Source organism: Lutra lutra, chromosome 4, assembly GCF_902655055.1.
Source record: "Lutra lutra chromosome 4, mLutLut1.2, whole genome shotgun sequence".
Classification (NCBI taxonomy): domain Eukaryota; kingdom Metazoa; phylum Chordata; class Mammalia; order Carnivora; family Mustelidae; genus Lutra; species Lutra lutra.
In genome coordinates, this window is record NC_062281.1 from 52,821,465 (window position 1) to 52,841,546 (window position 20,082).

A 20,082-nucleotide genomic window follows, 5' to 3' on the forward strand; every position below is an offset into this window, starting at 1 on the left:
GATACTATCACTACTTCTGAAACGTCATAGATGTTTTCACTACTTCTACTGAAAATGTAGCATCGCACCTGCTGGGTAAGTAGCTAAGCTCCAGAGCCTGACTACCTGTGTTTGTATCTAGATTGCCACTTACTAAATTAATATATTTTCTCAAGTTCTTTAAGCTTGTTGAACATCAGGGTGCCTGGGTGGCTCAGTCGTTAAGCATCTGCCTTCAGCTCAGGTCATGATCCCAGAGTCCTGAGATCAAGCCCCACATTAGGCTCCCTGCTCAGCAGGAAGCCGCCTTCTCCCTCTTCCACTCCCCCTGCTTGTGTCCCCCACCCCTCGCTGTGTCTCTCTCTGTCAAATAATAATAAACAAAATCTTTTAAAAAAGTAAACTTGTTGAACATCACTTTTCTTATCTACAAAATTGGGGTGACAATCCTAGTACTTATTCTATCAGATTGTTGTAAGAATTATATGCAATAACATAAAGTACTTCAAACTGTGTTTGTTATTATTATACACTTCACCCACCCATCACGAAAATTTCTTACATGATTTTATGTTCTTCTCAATGGCACAAAGAACGTAGAGAATTAAGTTTAAGGTTATTTACAATTATGAGAGACAAACTGTAAAAAGGACAGAATACAAAGATCCAAGGTTTTTGACTAGTTTCAATGCTATTTCTTCTATTTTGTACTTTAATCTTGATCTTATTTTATGACAAAGAGGATGATTTTTTAAAGTACAATAAACAAAGCCTAGTGTTTTTCTATGCAAAATCTTGACTATGTACTTTATAAATGCATTACATGCTCCACTGACCAAATATACCTCATACAAACAATTGCATTCAAGCACCTGGAGAATTCTGGAAAAAAAAGGAAATTGAAGCATAAAAGGATACTGAAGCTGCACAGTGAAACTGTGGGTGCGTAAAGCTACACTTTCAGATAGGGAGGCAGCTTTATGTCTGCAGTTAAAACTTAATCTACCATTATAACTCAAACCCAAGGTCTAATAGGAGAGAGGAGGTACTGTGTAGTGAGGGCAAGACTTTTATTCATACACAAATAGCAGACGGGAAATACAATGCAATTATACAGAGAATTCCAGGCACAATAAATAAATGCAACCTCTTGTAAAATTTGCCTCAATGTGAAAGTAATATTTTAACATTCTGCTCTCAGCTTTTCAAATTGATTTCTTTTACTCATCTTAAAATTTTTAAACAAACAACTGCATTTTTAAAAATGTCATTTCAGTTGTTTAGCAGTTAGTACTAATATCCACCTTATTTGAAAGAGTCAAAACAAGGTTAATGTAGGTATATTGACATCTTAATAGCTCCTCATAAGGTAATAGCTCGCTCCTTAGGAAAAGTAAAATAAATAAATAAATAAATAAAAGCATGGATAGTACAGAAAAATCCAATACAGCAGGATAGAAATGGAGTAAATAAATACTTTTTGATATTTGGAATTCAGACATGATAATATAAAATATTTTTAATTAAAAGTCTTTATAGAAGTCATCAATATAGTTAACTTAATCAGAAGCTAAACAATAATTTTGATTAAAAATATCTGTAACAATAATACCAGTATGTATTAAAGACAGCATTTATCAGATAATATGCTAAAAAGTTGTATTTTTTTTTCTTTTAATCTCACAATGACTTTGGTGATAGGTTTTATTTTTATCCCATTTTAATACTTACAAAAATGCAAATATGGCTGAAAGTCAAGAAGCTTCACAAAGATCACAGTAAAATGAGAGGAAAAGCAGAAACAAAAGATCCCACCTTGTGTGATTTACCCTTAAAGCCAACTGTGGTCTGCATTTATGCCCCCACAATTCATATGTCCCAATTCTAACCCCAGGGTAACGGTATTAAGAGGTAGGGCCTTTGAGGGGCGCCTGGGTGGCTCAGTGGGTTAAGCCTCTGCCTTCGGCTCAGGTCATGATCTCAGGGTCCTGGGATAGAGCCCTGCATGGGGCTTTCTGCTCAGCGGGGAGCCTGCTTCCTCCCCGCTCTCTGCCTGCCTCTGTGCCTACTTGTGATCTCTCTCTGTCAAATAAATAAATAAAATCTTAAAAAAAAAAAAAAAAAGAAGTAGGGCCTTTGGGTGGTGTTTAAACTAGGAGGTAGAATCCTCATGAATGGGATTAGTGCCTTACAAAACAAGCTCCAGGGAGATCCCTAGCCCTTCCCACCATGTGAAGACAGAGCAAGAAGTTGCCCGCAATGAATGAGGAAAAAGGCCCTCACCTAAACATGCTGGCACCATGATCCTAGAATTCCAGCCTCCGGAGCTGTGAGAAATAACTTTCTATTGTTTATAAGCTATCCAGTCTGTGGTATTTTGTTTGAGCAGTCCAAACAGACTAAAACAAATTCTAATGCATCTGAATTTTTCTTTTGTAGTGACTATTCGTTGAATTATGCCAAAGAATATTTCAAACCCTATACCTATACAGAGGCCAACTGACTAAACCCATTTTAACATGACTTTCCTTCTCTTTTTATACAATCTTTGAAATAACTGGATATAAACTTCCATGTCTTCCCACTTGTAATTATAGTCAGCCTCACTTGGTTGATTCATTTGTCGAGTGTCTGCAGTATATGAACCAGTTAAAGCAAGGTTTATGAAATTTCAATGGTGCCTCTTCAATAACCAGTCCAATCTAGTCTTTACTCAGAAAAATCAACACAAGCCTAGTCATTACTCAAAATTGGATTTGAGTTGTGAAAATCCTTTTCTCATCAAAATCATGTATACTTTTATTTTTCTCACTTCTAATTCCTATTTAACATGCTGTTTGCATTTTATTTCCCTTTTTTCTCAGTTTATAAGCTATCCTCTGGTTTCATTTGCTTTTCTATTAAGTCCAAAGCACATGAATGCAATTTCAGTGACACTCTGTCTATACAGCATCCAGATTTAGACTGAGAACTTTGTTTACAGAGGGTCTGGGTTTTGAGTCTGGCTCTAAATATACTATGCTTGTAATCTTGGGCAGTTAAATTATTTTTGAAACTTAATTCCCTCATCTGTGAAAATGGATTAATATAACAGTATATAAGGCTGGTGAAAGCAATGGAGATAATTCAGGTAAAGTATATTGGCTAGCAAATGATCTGTGTTACCATTAGTATATAGAATACCTTTACCAGGTTTTACCTTTATTAAATCTACTAGCTTGGGAAAACTATTCTTTTTGTGTTCTATTATTTCAAGGATAAATCTGCAACCTTATTAACCATATTTTCTTCAATATCTTTGAGAGCTAATTTGAATTATCTCAAGAACATTTATTGAATACTCAAAAGATGTTTTCTGTCTTCTTTCTCAGAAAGCACTCTAGAATTTAACATTTGACACTTTAGTCCTTAAAATCCACCCCCCCCACACACACACAAAGACCTGTTCATCCTTGGGTCTTCTTCTACATCATCAATATATCCAGGTCTTTATTACTGTTCCTCCTATTCAATGAAACTTCCGTGACCTAAGTATGTTATTGTTTTACCAGAATGTTGGCTTGTCAAAACAGATACATACAAATCATAGATCACACACAAAAGCAAATTATAACAATAATGTAAAAATCCAGATACAGATTCTCCCTCTGTAGAAGTCTCTATCAAACACAACTTCTAAACTGTTTCAGAATTACAGAAGAGTTTTAAATAATGTATATTAAGTTATCTTCACTCCTATTTTTTTTTCTTTTTGCTTCTCTGACTGTATGAATTCCACTGCTCTGTCTTCTAGTCACTGCTCTTTTCTTCTGCACCCAGGCATCCCTCTGTTTTGGTTTGTCTACTTCAGATAAAACAGCCACCTCTCCCACTATTGACAGGGTGGTCTTGTGTAGATGAATCTTGTCAATCAGCCCAATCCAGCCTTTTGGCTGTTTCTTAGAACTTTTGTGATTGTCCAAAATGTCTTCCCTATTCAACTCCCCAGTAGATGACAGTATGCCAAGACCCATCAGTGTCACAAAGCGGAGGGTCACATTCTGCGCCTAGATGCAGGCTGATGAGAAGCAGGACTCTCAGGCATCAGCTGTGAAAGTATGCAATTAAGCCCCTTCCATAGAGAAACTGGGAGAAGAGTATTTTTGCTTGCTTCCCATGCTGAGCTTGGGAAGATAGCTGCAAAGAATACTCCTGTGCCAATTAAGATCTTCTTCATTTGCTATAGTCATGTGGGACACATAAACGTAAATCCTGTTGGCTATCAGAGCCAGGCAATACTGGGGCCTCTCTTGGGCAGCAGGCATAAAAGATGGAACACAAAACATGTATATAACCTCCTTCCAGGTCAATAATGAAGACTTGGAACAGGCTAGAGGGAGAACTTGGAGGCTGTTTCTGGCAGCTTCCTCACTCTGTGAGGACTGTAATCATCTACTACACATGTTATATTAGAAGCCTCATGCTTAAACAATAGCTTTTAAAGTATGTAGATTGACCCATTTCAGGGAAAGACTGGGAAATGGGTGGCTTTTGCTTCCTCCCTCTGCACTGAGCATTGAAGTAATAGTTGGTTAAAAAGTCTTTTTTTTTTTTTTTTTTGGCAACATTCCTAGGGTCATATGTATGCAAGTCACATTGGCTGTCCCAGCCAGGTGATTGGGGTCCCATCTCTTAGGTGACAGCACAAAAGTTAGGGCACAGATGATTTTGTATGTGCCTTCCATGGAGATACTGGCAAAAAAGGAATGGATCTGAGACAGACCATGGGGCAGTGTCTGGCTGGTTTCCCCAGTATCCAGAAAGAATCACAGCCAGCCTCTGGATGTGTGCAAAATTAGAAGCATGACCCTCAAGCCACAACATTCAAAGTATGCAAACAGAGTGAGGTATATTGTATGCCTGTCACTCAGGTACAGGAGTCTTAAAAGTTGAGGTGCTAAATGTAGAATCCAAACCTTTCACTCTTCAGGGAGAAACTCAGGTTTCCTCCCAACTGTATGGCATTGTATCAGGGGTAGGATTATGGTGAGTATGTCTCTGCTTTTCCTGTTTCCATATGGATATTTTCTCTTCCACCTAATGTGTAGGAATCTCGCAGCTAGTTTCTGGATTTCATGCAGAGGTAAATTGCTCTGTCTATGTAGTTGTACATTCAGTGTGTCCGTGTGAGGATGGGAGTTCAGGAGTCTCCTATGTCGCCATCTCGGATGACCCCCAGAAAGCTATGTGGTTTTCTTTCTTTCATTTTTTTTGTCCAGTCTGCCAAACACCACCTTTCAATTGGAGAATTGGAGAATTTAATCCATTTTCATTTAATGTAGTTGTTGATATGATTGAGCTTAAGTTTTCTACTTATATTTGTTTTCTGTCTAATTAATCCCTTCTTTGTTCCTATACACCCTCATTTTTTACTTATTTTGGAAGATCTATTTTGAATAATCTTTTTAATTGAAGTGTCTTTTTATTTATGTTTGTGTCTATTAAAATTTGCTCCATAGGTTATTATGTGATGTTTAAAATTAAGTCTACCTTCAAATGATATTTTATGGCTTCCTAAATAATGTAAAAGTTTTCTGAACTGTAAGAGATTTCTGTCTTATATGCTATCTGCCAGGTTTTCCATTGCTGGAGAGTAATATTTACTCTCCATTCCCACCTATATTTTTTGCTCCTTGAAGGATATATATAATACAGAGCCACCAGTTTTCATAGGACAGTTACATAGTATTCAGTGAAAGCCCAGAATACCTGGGGGGGATTTCTCTCAGCCCTCTGACTTTTCCTTCAGTTTTTCACATATCCTTTCTTCTGTTTCATGAGGACACAGTATGGGGATATCAGTTCTTCTGCCATATCCTTATCCTTTGGTGATCCCACCATCTTATACTGTAGAAAGTCCCTGAATGCTTCAAAGAAGATCTTACTCAATTCTCAAGCTCTGTCTACTGCCATAAGTGTAATACCCTTGGGCATGCAATGACATTAGTGAGAAAAATTGGACAGGTGACTTCAGATTGATTCTGTCATTTGAATTATTTGGGATCCCAACCCACTACACAAATCAACACATGACTATTAATATTCTCCTGGATTCTTATCAATGCTAGGTTTATCTTTGTAATTCTGCACTGTAGTGAATAAAAGCAGTCTCTACTAAAAATGTCTTGTTAGTACTCAGAATTCAGTTCATATAGTTTTCTTTCTGCTTCCAGCTCTGTACTTTGTAATGTTAAAATTCTGTGGCTTATAATGGCTTATTCTCCTTGTGCAAGTAAAAGTGACAGTCTTCTGCTACTTCCTACATTGTGACTGGCAATTGTTTTGTATTTCACTTAATACTATACTTTTAAATTCTGTTCATGAATTTACAATTAAGTCTAATTAATTGTTCCTGTTTGCTGAATAAACTATGTTATAATAATCCTATACCTGGAGAAGTGGGTAAAGGAATGGGATAATTGGGTAATAGGCATTAAGGAGGGCACTTGATATAATGAGCACTGGGTGTTAGGTACAACTGGATGTATCACTCAATTTTACACCTGAAACTAATAATATACAATATATTAACCAAACTGAATTTAAATAAAATTTTTTAAAAAATCCTTTTACCTAATTTTTGGCCCCCAAATTGACTCAAAATCTGTGTAACATACAACATTATGTTAACTCTTCATACATTGCTTGTGAATTTTTGTTAGCTTCACTGGGATGAAAATGTTTCAATTACTTTCCAAGAAAACTGTTATACATAAAACCTGAGTTGACCTTTCTTATACCTTTTCTACTATACTTTTTGAGGGCTATATTGGGTATATCTTAAGTGTCTTTTCAGATTTTGATTTTACCTGGTCCTGAACTCCAAGCTCCTCACTTGACCTCAGTCACTATCATAGTGAACCTCCTCTGGACAGGTCCACTTGATATGGCACCAAAACATCTGCTATCACTCTTGTTCTCTTCTACTCCCTAATTCCACTGAGAATCCATACTACAGGGCCTTACATCTGCCTTCCTAAACATCTGCTAATTGTTCTGAGTTAAGCAAACATTATCCAGTGGGAGACAGAAAAATGGAAAAGAGTCAAGAAGATAAGCTACATTTTCCCTTGAAATGTTCCATGGCAGAGACTGTCTATGGTATTTGCCCAGAGACTTATAAAATTGCACCTGCTGAGCCTTCTATTAAATTTTGTTAGTGGGTCACTTATAATGAAGTGGTCAATGTCCCAACACAGCATCTTGTGTTTTTCTTAAACTCTCATTGCTTCCCTTCTTTCTCACTCTCACTGTCCAGGGTTTTATCTCCAAAGTAAGATTCTAGCATGTATTATGGCTTCTATTTCTAGGGAGTTGGAAGAAAATATTGGTTAATAGTGGAATCAGATCAATTTGGTATGCCTCTTCCTAACAGTATAGTTTTTGAAAATCACTTTATCTATCTAAACATCAGTTTATCATTCTGTAAAATGAAAATAATATTAGTAAGCACTTTCTTGATTAATATCAATGCAGTTGAGAAGCCCTAGATAGGAGATAGCCAATGCAGGATGACTGCAACATAACAGAAGGTGACAGACCCTAGGAAAGACCAATGCTGTAGGGATGGTTGGGAGAGAGGAATTGAGAGTATTGCAACACTAGTGCTCTGAGACAGCCATTCTGTAAGGAAGGCAAAACTCACACTGAAGAGAAGGAAAATGAAGGAGACATGCAGAAAAAAAAATGCTGGTACAAGAGATCATGTGATGAAAATGATATCTGACATGACTGTTGATAGATTATACTTTGTAGTTCATGGTCTTAGCAAAAATCAACTATTACCACTCTGATTTTCCATGTGTTAACCCAGTTTTCCTATTTTCCAGAAGCAAAATTTGCAACAGCTTTCTATTATTTACAACCAGATTATTGACATAATTTATAATATTTTTCTAATCTTAATATCTTTCCTATCATATGTCTATTTAGTTCATCTTGCACTTACATGTTTGGGACAATGTTTTTATAACTGATTTTTTTTTGTCTTAAATACAAAGGCACAAACACACAGACATATAGTAATGGATTTTTACTAAAGTTTGTAAAGACAAGAACTAAGTATATTTAGGTAGAATTGCCTTATCATCTCTAAATATAATGGCTGACATATATTTGTGCTCAATAAAGTCTTGGTTTCGTTGAATCGAATGGCATTTACAATATGAATATTGGAAAAGCTCAGAGAGTTCATTCACTAAAGAATTTTCTAAAAATGAATACATCTTGCAAATGCATCTGTAACTGAGATACAGAGGAAAATATATTTATGGGAGCCTAATAATGTCTAAATTTTTGATGATTTTGTTTGAAGCCTGGATATCATCTTTAAAATGTGAACAAATGTAAAAAAAAAGTTATGCTAATTTTTATATTAACAATAAATAAAAACATCTTTCTCTCTTTCTTTCTCTAAAAGATCAATAATCCGAAAGGTTAACATGTACTTCTTTGCATAATAACAAAAGCCAAAAGCACTGGCAAAACTTCAAAATCAATGAAGTATTGGAAAACTGCTGAAACTCATAGCTACAAGAAATAAAACTGAAGAAATGACATAAAACCCAATTATTGCTATCAGGTTAAACAAGATAACATGGAAAAAAACAAAATTTATTGTGACTTAGTGGCTTAAAAACAGATCATACATTTCTTATAAGAACACATTTTATTTCCATTTTTTTCTTTTATCTTTGTCAGTGCACATCTACTATAATACAAAATTCATCAATCCTGTGTTGTAACATGTGTGTCAACTGCTAAGTAATTCCTAAACTACTGTAGAACAAAATATTACCATTAGCATTTCTATATATTATATTTTATATTTAGTATTTAAAAATATATTTATAATATCCCCATAATTACTTCATATTACATAAAAAAAACTTTCCTGCCTATTTTTTAAAGAAAATATAGGCATATATGTAAAACTGACTACACTTATATGATCAAAAGCTTATTTTATATCATATCAAATGCTGGTTATGGATTGAATTCATCACACAGAAAGAAGAAGGGGCAATTTTTGTCAAAAGACTTGCTGACCTGATCAGAGGATTAAATTGAAGTTGGAGGAACCCATATAAAATTGGTTCCAAACAAAATACCCAAATAAAAATGTGAAAACTGATATTATGGAAACTATTTCCTCTATGATAGAAATTAGATTTAGAAAGAAGTTTTTTATTAATCCAATAAAGGAAACACAATAGGAGCTATTCAATGGTCAGCACCAAACATAAAAATGGAAAATAAAAGTACCCTGATATTTTAACATGATAAGAATCTTAAAATGTGGCAGTATCATTTCATGCCCATGTTACTTACATGGAAGAGAGATTTTGTTCAAAATCACTAACTTGCTATTAGGTAAAGTGAATTTTTCTTTCACATCAAGAAGATAAAATAAACTTTTCTGGAATTTTATTACCCTAAGAATGAAATCTCTATAAGAGATATACTCGTGAAGAAAGATGAGAGAGAAAGAAGCAATATAGTTGTATGATAACACTATGAATTGGCTGAAAAAAGAACATTTATAATGCAGTCTAGAGACAGATAAAAGACTTTAAGTAGAAAAACAATTAAAATAAGCTAAAATACAGGAACTGCAAATATACATGTTCTTCTGGAATTCTTACCCTACAAGAGCATTATATCTACTAAACTGCTCATCTCAGAGGTAAATGATACTATTCAATTTAGAGTAATTATAAATGACAAGAATTCGAGAACATAATCCTTGGATAGTTTAGATAACTAGAATTAAAGAAAGAGTTCATATTACTGAATTCACAATAGACTGAGAGAAAAAGAAAATAAAAGTGTTCATCAAAAGGCTATAGCATATTGATTACTTCTTCAATATATGGTGAATTTCCAGGAGATTTTGTGATTTATTAAAAATCTCACATGACCCTAGCTCATTCTGAGAGACATAATTTATCAGCTCCTTAAGATAGGCCATAGTGATGCAGCAATTTTAAAATAAAATTTTGTAGTAAATTTTCTGGAACCATAGGAAGTCAGATGTTTTACAATAACTTCCTCCCAGAAATGCTTAAATAATATTACCCAAACCTTATATTTTCACAGGAACTTTGTTCTAGATATGTCACTTTTGAGAATAAATGTTAAAGCAAGTATTTAGAAATGCTGGCTCCAACAGGAAACAAAGATTGCCTGAGTTTTAGAATAAAGGTATTTGAATGCTTATACAGATGAGGAACAGGTGAGAAGTAAAGAAGAGGCTGTTGAAACGGAATTAACAGGAAGGTGTGACCAGTGTTAGTTTGGATGGATAGATGTTAACAGTACCTTAAGCATAGGATAATCAGGCAGAACACTAATCAGGGAAGACTACTGCTTTTTACCTGCCCACTCCCTTCCATCCTCCTCTGCCACTGAAATTCTCAATTGTACTTCTCCTTGGCCAAACAGATAGGAGCCAGTTAAGAGAATGAGATGTGGCTGCAAGAGTTAGCCCCTCTGCATTTCAAGACAGCAGAGAATAAGAAGAATGTAGATGCATCTGAGCACACAGAGACCCCAAATACCACACTAGCATTGTGAACTTAGACCCATTGTAAAGCCACTCGGAGCTTCAGAGACTTTATCTCTTTTATGAGAATAAGAATCATAATTCCTGGGGTGGGGGCTCAATCCCAGGACTCTGAGACCATGACCTGAGCCGAAGGCAGAGGTTTAACCCACTGAGCCACCCAGGCTCCCCTAAATCTCAATTTAAAAAAAAAAAAATCATAATTATTATTGCATAGGATTGTTATCAAGAGCAGCTGATATAATGTATAGGGAATGTTTATCATATAGACTTGTCATACAGGAAGTATTCAATTATCAATAACTACTCTAAATGCTGATGAATATTTATGGAATAGATATTTGTATATAGTATATACACATAAAATATTTTATATATTTTTATAATACAAAATAAAATAAGGCAATGAAAGTATTTTTAAAGTAAGTCTTTTTAAAATAAGTATTTTACTAATATGATAAAAATATTATCTAGTCTTAATTGCAAAAACAACAACAGGGCACAACACTACTTAAGGTATGATCAAACTATGTGAAAAAAATTCACAGATCTAGAGAAATTATTATACAGAACATATGAAAACATTAGCCATATTTTTTTCTGCATGATAAGAGTATTAGTTTATTTAGGAATTTTATTTTCCAAAATGTACTTTCCTACAGAAGACAAAACGACAGAATATCAGTAATATATGATGGTAGAGGTTTGGTTGCTGTGGAAAGAGGAAGAAGTTAGTGTCTGCTTTTATAGCTGGGTCTAACTTTCAGTAACTATGAAAAAATAACTATGAAAACTAGTATTTTTCAGTGAATTACAACTTCTGTATCACATTCTTCTCATCCATAAAATATAGATAATGTCTAAATTACAGCATATTTGTGAGGATTACATGAATAACATTATTGACTACTGTAGTGCCTATCATAACACAATTTAAGGCCAAAACCAATGCACCAAAAATCCCTTTCTTTTCCTTCTTGGATCACACAGCTAGATTGCATTTTCCAATCTCTACTGAAGAGTTTGTTTTTGCTGCATAGCAGGTAACCCCAAAATTCAGGCTCAAAACAACAACCATCTACTAAGTTCATTTGGGTTTGCTTTTGGGCTGGGCTTAGCTAGACATTTCTGGTCTCAAGTTAATGTTATGATGTATCTTTGATCAGCAGATGACTATGTAGGAAGCACTCACTTCTTAAAAGCTTGGCACCGATGAGATACATTTCATCTGTGCTTAGATGATGTTATTTGGAACTCTCCAACAGAACTTTTTGAGATGACGGAATAGCTCTATAATCCATTCGGTTCAATACAGTAGCCACTAGCCATCTGTAGTTATTGAGCACTGAAAATGTGTTTTATTTGACTAAAGAACTGAAATTTTATTTAACTTTAATAGATTTAGTTTTAGTAGAGTTTAATAAATTTAATAAATATTTAGTAAATTTAAATAAATTTAAATGTGAGGCTCAGCACATATTCAGACCTTATTAAAGACATTGTGTGCTAGACAACAAAAATAATCACAATTATTCTTTCCCTATACCCATGGCTTTTGCAGTCTGACTTTTCAGCAACTGCCATCAAGAAATTACCTCTCATTTTAGATTTAGGTTGGATTTGTAACTACCCTTTGGTCCAATGTGGCAGAAGTACTTACCGGTGCCATACCTAACCTCCTTCTTGTGGGATACGCCCACCCATCAAGTGAATAAAAACTGGCTAGTCTGCAATGATGAGAGAAAATGTGGGCCAGAGTCACTGTGGTTGTGTACCAGTCCTAAATATGTGAAAAAGCTCAGTCAAAATTGTCGTGGGCATCTGCTAATTAAAGAAGGTTGAGTTCTTACATCTTAATGTACTCAATGCAATATCATCTTGATCACTGTTTATAGATTATTACTGCTATTACTATTAAGATTACCAGTACAATTGCTTATATTACTACCACTAATACTGTCAAAATTAGTCTTTTTTGTCTTTTTTTTCCAAGATGTATTTATTTATTTTAGAGAGGAGAATGAGTGGGAGCAGAGGGAAAAGGAGAGAGAGAATCCTCAAGCAGATTCTCCACTGAGCACATGGCTCAAGAGGGGGCTCAGTCCCAGGACCCTGGGATTATGCCCTGAGCTGAGTCAGAGGCTTAACCAACTGAACCACCCAGGTGCCCCAACAATTGGTCTTAATATACCTATTATAACCTTATTACTGCTATCAATATCATTGCTACTGATATTACCAGTAGCAATCTTTTTATAATCTTTTATAATCATTATAAAAGATCATAAAGATCATTGAAGATTATAAAGATTATTAAAGTATGGATATCCTAAAATATATGTGACTAAAATAAGTAGTAATATTTTTCTCCCTTTTGCCTAAGTTTCAGCTTAAAGTTTTCAATATTTAGTCTATAGATACTCATATTAGAAATATTTTTTTTTTTTTCCCAAGAGAAAAACAATACAGGTGGTGGTAGCTAAGAATGAAGGCTCAGGAACCTGATGTATTATCTGTAGGATCCTGAAGAACGTGTTTCTTCCTCATAGGTAAGCCTCCTCTTAGGTAAAAGATGATCATAATAGCAATTTCCTCTCAAGATTGTTATGATAATTAATTTTGATTTCTCAACCCATGTAAAATTCCTGAGAAAGTAACTAGTGGAGGTAATTAATTAGATTATTATCATTATTTTTTTTTAAGATTTTATTTATTTATTTGATAGACAGAGATTACAAGTAGTCAGAGAGGCAGGCAGAGAGAGAGGAGGAAGCAGGTTCTCCACTAGCAGAGAGCCCGATGTGGGGCTCGATCCCAGGACCCTGAGACCATGACCTGAGCTGAAGGCAGAGGCTTTAACCCACTGAGCCACCCAGGCGCCCCTAGATTATTATCATTATAAACTTTAGGAAATTTACATGAGATTCTCACTAATGTATCATCCATATTATGGTGTCTATAATAACTTTGATAAAATTTCTCAGTATCCAAAATTTATAAAAAGATCAATATAGCATTATTTTGTAAGTTTTATCACAAAAGAAGTATTTTTATTATCTTTCATCTATTTAACCCCCCATAAAATCCAATATTGGCATATCCTACAATATAATAAGAAAATCAAACCCCCAATAGCAATAAAGACATGACTTTTGTAATGATGTGAAGTATCTTTTAAAAATAAGTCAATTGTTAATGTGTAGGAAAATTGAAATATTAAAAATGTGAAGATTTCCCTGTGAAATGTTTATCATTCCTAAAAAAAAAAAAAGAAAGAAAGAAAGAAAAGGCATTTTCCTCTGGAAATACTAGATTCATTTTTGTGAATACCTGTTGTTTTTATCCTCCCAGCATCCCTTCTCTTACAGAATTGTCCCTTTCCCATCCTTATAATTATGCTGAAATTATCACCCCTGGAAAGCGCAGAATCATCCTTCTACCAAAAGCAAAGTGGTAGGCATGTACTCTCCACTAAAATTGTTCTCATGAGCTGATCCACTTTGGCATGGGAAGTGATTGAAGCTTGTGTCAGCCTCATGAGGGGATCATTTCAATGCCAGTGCCCTTGAAAAAACGTGTTCAAGTTATTGCCTCTTAGATCTCTGGAGGATCCCTTGTTCCTGTTCTTCTGAGGGACTTAGTTTTCATTCCCCATGGTGACCGGTGAGCTACCCAGGACCATTCTCATAAATTCTATTTTCCTGCTTCAGTTAATCAGTGTCAGTTACAAAAGATACCCAAAAGATTCACTTGCAGAAACTTTGCTCAACCTATGATGATTTCTACAGATGAATAAAAAACTAATTGGGCCAAGGAAACAATTTTTTAAGAAAATAATCTAATGTATATAAGAGTATGTATAAGATAAAACAATTTTCCTCTCCTTAAAGAAAACATTTTGCTTCAAAAAGTCAAGCTACATTACCAGAACATAGTGCTGATAATTTCACATTATCAGAGTTAGCTCTATTTTTTCTTACTTCATCTTAATTATTTCTGAAGCTAGTAAGTCTGTGAATCAACAATTGAGAAAGATTGAGAGAAGGAAGAGAATGTAGGCAGGACTAGGAAATAAGAGAGAAGTATTTCTCATATTTCCTCAAGAAATCACCTATTACATCACCTATATATTTCCTTGTTTATTTAAAATCATTCAGAAATCTTCATAAATTTAGGTTCACCTCAGAATCTACCAATTCTGAAGTATGGTTATAATTAAACTGAATACATAATGCCTTCTCTTATTTCCTGTTGACAAATTTGACAAAATGATCATTTGACTTCTTATGTAGATCTACATATATATATTATATAGAGAGAGTGCGTACTGTCTCGGGAACATAAATTTTGGTATTATAATTCTCTTGCAATTAAAGAATTACAGTTTAAAGTTAAACTTTTTATTTCTTAATAATAGTAAAATGACACTAAAACCAATCCCATATAAAGTGTGTTGGATTAGACTGACTGAGTCTTCATAGCAATGAATCTCAACTATTTTTCTTTCCCAACAAACTTAAATGATAAGATATTTGCCTTGGCAACATCAACATTACATAAGTCAGAGTCTTGATAATAAAATATGTAGCACATTCAAATTGGTAATTTCAGGCACTGTATGCAAAGCTGTAAGCAAAATTCAGGGCAACCAGCAAATGAAAGTATAGGACCTCAGAGCTAGCAATAGCTAGAAGTTGTTTTCACTGTCGATATCAAAAAGCAGGAAGAAAGAACAGTTACCAAAACCCATCACAGTTAACATATTGAGTCACTAACTTGATAAAAGCTATAGCCTTGGGTAAGGGATGCAGACACCGGATGTGAACCTACAGGGAGGAGACTTGGAAATAAATCCCATGACCTCATCCTCTTCTTGCTCACTTGATCTACTGCTAGTGTTTTCCCATTGGCCAAACCAATCAGAAGAAAGTGGGCAAAGAACTCTATGTAATCTTTAAAAGTCAGCCTCCCAAGGTAAAGAGCAGGGTGAAGACGGGCAGCAGATGACTAGAACAGAAAATAAAAAATCTCTATAACAGGCAGCATACTGACAAAGTGAATGTAAAAAAAGATGAGAATAGATAGAGCAAACACCCCGGAAAAATCTTGACAAAATAGTTTCATGCTTCCCAGGAGACGCTTTGTGTTGAACCGGGAATAATTTCTTCCCCTTAATCTCATTCATTAAATTATTGCCCCACCCCATATTTTAGAAACTATATACTGTATTTCTTTTCTTTTGTTAAGAAAGATTTTATTTATTTATTTGAGAGAGAGAGCACAAGCAGGCAGAAAGGCAGGCAGATGGAGAGGGAGAAAGAGGCTCCCCGCAGAGGAGGGAGCCTGACGTGGGGCTCTATCCCAAGACCCTGAGAACATGACCTGAGCCCAAGGCAGATGCTTAACAGAATGAGCCACCCAGGTGCCTTATATACTTTATTTCAAAAGAATTTGTTAACTAACATTCTGTTATCCTCTTGAATAAAACCTTAATCTTGAAATTAATTTTCCTAAACCATTTTTTAGCATTTTTATTGGTGTAATAATTTTTATGACCAATATTCCTCCTTCATATAAAAATGTTTAAAATTAAGTCTTTAAGATTTTACTAACTTTAAAAATGAAAATCAAAATATTGATTTGAGGGGCACCTTGGTGGCTCAGTGGGTTAAGCCTATGCCTTCAACTCAGGTCATAATCTCAGGGTCCTGAAGCCCCGCATTAGGCTGTCTGCTCAGTTGGGGAACCTGCTTTCCCCTCTCTCTCTACCTGCCTTTCTGCCTACTTGTGATTTCTCTCTGTCAAATAAATAAGTAAAATCTTAAAAAAAAAAGATATTGATTTGATAAGATAAATAAAATGAAATACTTTTTAAGTATGCTTACTTTTAAAACTGCTTTCTATTTCTTCAAGTCAGTGGTAGATGGTTTGGTAATTGCCTTTTTCACTTCATATTCTAACTTACCAATGACAGGATACATTATCTCTTCAGACAAAAGACATGTAAATTGCTCCAGAGTGAATTATGCCAAATGTTTTGAGTAGAAACTATAATCCATAATAAGTCATTGATTTTCCTTTTTTTGTTCATTATTTACTTAAAATTTGATTATGCATAGTTAAAAAGTCAAGAGACACAATCCATATGTATACATCTTTATGTACATTCTACAACATAATGTGAAAGCATTTGATGTGACTTTGCCATGAAGAAATACCTCTGGGAAACAACAACAACATACCTTAGCTGATATGTGTGAATATTTGAAGCAGGTTCTGTATCAAATACAAACCAAAGGCAAATTATGTAGAGTCTCCAAATTAGCATGAAATCAAAGACTTTGTCCAGTGAAAACATGAAGTCCTGTTTAAGGGAACACTGACTATAGATTTGGGGTTCTTTTTTTCCATTTTATTTTATTTTATTTGCAGTGTTCTGAAATTCATTTTTTATGCACCACACCCAGTGCTCCATGCAATACGTCCCCTCCATAATTTATTGCAACTGAAGAGATTCTGGCTAATGAAATGGAAAAGGAATTTAGGTATATCCTAATGGAAGACCCAGGGTCAGGTGGAGGATAGCTAGAGCCTCACCCAAAATGACACCCCAGCATCTACCCTTGAAATCATTGCTATTGTCTTTGCTGAGCTCTGAGCAAGTCATTTTGCTGACAACACTGCAAGCACACATACTAGAAATTGCTTCTGCTGATTCTGTTGTCTACAATTCACATGTTGCTGTATAACGGCTACCACTTCCTCTCAGAATGGATATTCCTATATTCTTAACATCACCAGTTACTAATAGGATGACTTTTTGTAGACTCAGACCAAGTTCTGAGTCTATGGTCTGGGTACAAGAGACAATAAGAAAGTAAATATCTGGCAATTTCATCATCTATATTTAGCAGGTGGACTGCTCTCTGCAACAACTACAGGAAATATTCCCCAATATAGGAAGGATGTTATATATTGCAAACCAAAACAGTGAAAAAGACAAGCCCGTTAGGGTTGTGAGTATATAGGACTTTTTTTTTTTTTTGAGTATATAGGACTTTTATCTGAATAATCAAACAGCTCCTCAAACTTTACTTTTCTTCTATTCTAATGTGGTATCTAATAATTGCTAGTTAAATACTGATCTTATACATTTAATATGAAATTCATATACATATATAAGCATATATACATAAATAATATAAAATCTAAATATGTATATATTTAAATATAAATTTAAATTTTAATTAAAATAATATTTTTTGATGTTATAATTGAAGTTTAGAATTTTATTTACTATCAGATATCAATTACTTACCATAAAATCTCTTGGATTTTGCCTTATATTAATAATACTAATAATACTTACTGGGTTGAAAAAGATAGTATAGTTACATATAAGTAATTTAATTTTCCATTTTATTAAAAAAATGGCAAGTAACCAACAGCTAGTTGGACTACTAAACCATTGAAGTTATTTAGTTATTATTTTTTCCTCAAAGGATGGACATGCAATAAAACAATTTGCATGCCTTTGATCCAAATAAACTAAAAAGAAAAAAGTTTTCAATCTGTAATTTATATTTATGTAAACTCTTCAGTATAGGAAGAGCAGTGAGGAGGTGGTAACAAGGTGAGAGGGTATACCACTTTCTATATATCTTCTTGGTTCAAACTTCAGGATTGCAATTACATAATATAAAATGTAATAAAGATTATGTAGTGGAAAGGAAGTGGATTATAGTTACCTTAGTAAGGAAATACTTTATATTGGTGAATACAGTGTTGAGGAGCAAATCTATATACTGATATAGACAACGCCTTTTTAATAAAGACATATGGAGGCAGATTTCCTGCAGGAGTTTGGGAACCTGTCAGGTATTATTATCCATACTTAAAATATAACAACATCTTCCAAAGATAGAGAGAAGAATTATATAGATGCTTAATGCCAGGAAGGAAAAAGCTTTGGAGTGTTAAAGTAATCTGACAGCAGTAGGGTCAGTAAAACAAAAATAACCTATGTGAAATGACAGCTCAAGAATTTAACTAAGTTAAAAACAAAGTACTGACTTCATTGCCAAAACTATAAATTTGTCCAAATACAGGGATAGTGGGAAAAAAATTCCAGAATTTCTGATGAATAAGTTGTAGTCTAAGACATTCTTTTGAAACCTTTTATCATTTCTTCACCCAAAATACATTATTCTTTCATATTCAAAAACATTTACACAGGTGTTCTTCTACCAATCTACCCACTATTGAAAGGACTCAGGTGATCAAAAGCATGGGTGGTTTTATAGTGATTAACAAAAACAACAAATAACTGAGAAAGTTCATCTTAAATGATATAATCTACAGAGAGATTAAAGTGACAACGGCACTGGGTAGGCTTTTGATCAAAGTTCATTTATTAATGCATCCATGTTCATTCATTTATTCAACAAACACTATTGATATAGGAGGAATTATGAATGTAAAAAACAAGTAAGATACTGTTTCTGCATTAGGGAGTCTACAGATCTTTGAAGAGTAATTACATTAGAGTAATAAGTTACTGGGGTGTATAAAGGAAGATCACAAACAATGACACCTACAAGGTGATCATCAATCATTAATGAGTTCTTATATTTTTGCCATATTTGATTATGTACTCTTATTTACATGTTTTTTATATTTTAAATCAAATTTTAAGAAGCCTTGCCCAAAAATAAAATAACCATAATGACAGATTAGACATGTGTAATATTTTTATATAAGTAGATATAAATGCATTAACTCTTATTTGTTTTATTTATGTAACATTTATAATTATATGATGTCCCAGATTTTGGATAACACTAGATTTGAAGGTGAAGAAAGTCAGATGAAAATAATATTCAGAGTTGATACTATGAATGAGAAATAGAGATGATTCATCAACAAATTTGGAGAAGGAGCATTTAGGCACAGAAACATTAGCAAGTTTGAGAGGAGGATAAAAGTGTAAGAGGGTGTTTTGATGGGAAACTTTAAGGAGATGGATGTGACAAGAACACAAGTGATTGGGAAGAGGCACAGGTAAGTCGAGGGCGGTGGGGAGGGGCGGCAAGAAAGGATCACAACCTTAAAGATTCTTGTTTCTTTTTACTTTCCAAGACACCAAGAACTAGCTTCTCTTCTTTGTGTCTTAGAAAAAAGTATTCTAACAGCAGTATGTTAGGGGTGAGATACATTAGAAAAAGGGAGATGACTTAGATGCTTATTACATTCATATAGGTCTAAACTGATGCAGTATGTGGATGTGAGGTAGACAGCTTCAATAATCATGGCCTTGGAGGCTGCCAGATGTGGAAACTGACTAAATGTCATGATTACATTCTCACATGGAAGGACAGAAGAGAGGGTGGTAATGTTTTCCTTTAAACATTTTGGGTTTGGTATGCCTACAGAACATTTTAAGTGAAAAATTTTAGTAAACCCATGTATCTATCTAGAGCCCATCAAAGAGGTGCATGATG